Source organism: Adiantum capillus-veneris, chromosome 23, assembly GCF_014529385.1.
Source record: "Adiantum capillus-veneris isolate H3 chromosome 23, ASM1452938v2, whole genome shotgun sequence".
Classification (NCBI taxonomy): domain Eukaryota; kingdom Viridiplantae; phylum Streptophyta; class Polypodiopsida; order Polypodiales; family Pteridaceae; genus Adiantum; species Adiantum capillus-veneris.
This window is the reverse complement of record NC_140953.1, coordinates 124387285-124389903: the sequence shown is the minus strand read 5'-3', so window position 1 is coordinate 124389903 and position 2619 is coordinate 124387285. Positions and strand designations below refer to the sequence as shown.

The 2619-nt window shown below is 43.2% G+C and overlaps 1 pseudogene; it reads left to right on the top strand.

Moving 5' to 3' along the window:
• The first annotated feature begins 617 nt into the window (after positions 1-617).
• Positions 618-1510, top strand: LOC147428487 (uncharacterized; annotated as a pseudogene).
• The last annotated feature ends 1109 nt before the right edge of the window (positions 1511-2619 follow it).

Below are 2619 nucleotides of genomic sequence, written 5' to 3'. Positions count from 1 at the left end.
AAGAGATTATGATGCTTTTATTCTCTTTGACCCTGGTTCTATTCACAATTCATATCCACATATTTGGCCACCAAGCTAGGCATTCAAGCCTATGAGATGGGAGATGTCCTATCTGCCGATGGTGCTTTCAAGGGGCAAGAAGCCTCATTCACTCCCTTGATTGGTAAATTGAGTCTCCATGTCCAAAGCTATGTGGACAAGGAGGATTTCTTCATCTTTCCTCTCAAGCATGAGGATGTAATCTTAGGGGCACCATGGTTTGATCTCATGGCTGCCAATGTTAAATTCCCTGAAAGGCAAATCTACTTTAGGTTCAGGGAAAAAGATATGTACATAGATGCTAAGGAGTTGACAACTCCCACAACTCTTTTTGGCTATCGACTCCAACATTTTTTTCGCTCGTAGGAACTTATCCACAACCTCCAAATACTTTAAAACGTTTCTTTTCATATTCCTTTGACCTTAGTGTGTGTTAACCCACAATTGCCTCTCACTCTAAGATTTTCCCCATCTATAAGTTCATAAGCCTTTGCCAGCCAGTCAACAAATTAATCTCCTTATGTAAAAGCTGTTGCCCACCATTCAACTAAATTTTAGGCTTTTAATTCCACACTGGAATGGGATGTGAATATTGCATACGCGGTATTTCTTGGGCATTTCCAATAGTGCATATGATGAGGATCTACAAGGGTTACTGAAATTGTGGGTAGAATTAACCACAAATTTAAGTCAAAGCTTTCAAAGTACTTCGGACCAACCTCCCTTGTGTGCCCGTTTGCCAACCCTCAAACATGGAATCCTCTTCTGCCCTCGCCCTTCAAAGTAACCCCACACCCTCCTTTGGAACCCACCCTTTTCTCTCATTGTCGAGCTCGACATCAGTGTTATCCTCCAATGGCTCTAGATTTTCCACCGTTGGCCCCCCCTCCCCTAATACCTCTTTCACCTTTCTCACACAAGTGTCCTCCTCATTTTCTACTTTTCCTACCACCCTTCTACGGTTCATTTTGGCTTCCGCCCTCACTAACCCCTTTGCTCTTGGCACCCAACCAAGCATTTTAACTCATTCTTCCTCTTCTAAGAAAACCCTCTTTAGCACAGAAGAGCTACAAGGACTCATGGAAAACCTCCCAGTAGGGGAATTTGCTTTCTCCCCTCCTTCTTCTAAAATGCCAAAAGCTATGGTGCACTCGTCGCCTTTCCTCTCAAAGGGGAGTGCTCCCCAATCCCCCTCTAATTGCTTCTTTCTCTTCTGGTGCTTTCTCCTCCTCGATCGCCACCACCCCCTCCCCTTTTCTCTCCAACACCTCTTCCCTTAATCCTTTCCCCTCCACTTTCTCCCTTACCACACTTCCTACCTTCACCAAGCCTCAAGAATTTGACAAAATTATATCGGGCTCCTTACAAGAATTCAAGGCTATTAATCTCAAACTTTCTAAGGCCAAATGGCATCTCCTCCACCTCCAAAACCTCCGTGCTAATAATAAAGCTCCCAATAGCCTTTGCATGAAACCACCACGCTTTGCTTTGGAAGATTCTATGCCCAAGCTCTTCTTAATGCCAGGGTAGTTAGCCTTAATATACAATACCAACTTGATTGTTCTGACGTTTATATACAAGCCCAAACCCTCTTGGTAGAAAATCTCCAAAAGTTTTTTGACTTCTTCCATGAGGTAGTAGAAGAACGCTTGGAGGATCTTGTTAAAAAACTCTCACCCATATCCTTCCCTAGAGTTCAACCCGAAACTTGGGCTAATCAACTAGTGGAGTGGACACATTCTTCTCTTCTAGAGTTAGACTCTTTTATTCAAAACTCCATCCTACAAGTGCATTTGGATAGTTCTATTGAATCAATGGCTCACAACCCTCTTTACCGAAGCAATGGCTTTACCGAAAAAACACCGTTAGTGAGCTCGTTCAACATGAAGTCACCACTCAAATGAGCAAACTCTTCTCCCAAAAGACACCTTTGAACTTTTGTAAACCCCCTTCCTCTAAAAAACCTTTTGCTTGTAGTAAGTTCACTCCTTCGTCTTCCCTTGCTAAACATAAATTCCCCTTTGGGAAATACCCCTACCAACCATTCAAAAAACCTAACAACACTTCCTCCTCTCTCTCTCCCTCCCCCTCCACCACCTTGCTTAAAAAACCCCCCTCCTCTTTAGGCCTTCTACCCCCACCCATTCCGCATTTGCTCAAAACTCCCAATTATCCTGTTAATACCCCTATGAGTTCCAACCACCCTTCTCCCACCCTTTTGCCTCTTCTCCCTAATTCTCCCCATCCTCCATCCAAACTTCCTTAAAAAACTAGGTTTTCAAAAAACCTACAATGGAGGAGGAAGTAGTTGTTGAGCACCCTACTTCATGGATCCATTTGCTCTTCTCAAAACCCCTCCTTTTTCCTTTTCTTTGGACCCCTCCTCCCTTTTCACCAACCTACTTCCCCACTACACCCAGCTCATCTCCTTCTCCTTCCCCTTATGGTGTTGCTAAAAGAAGATACAAATATTGGCTCCCTCTTACTAACCCTTCTCTTTTTAAGGTGATTATTCTCAAAAATCAAACTATTTATGAGTTAGAAAATAAAGTCACTAACTTAGCTTGTCACAACCTCTCT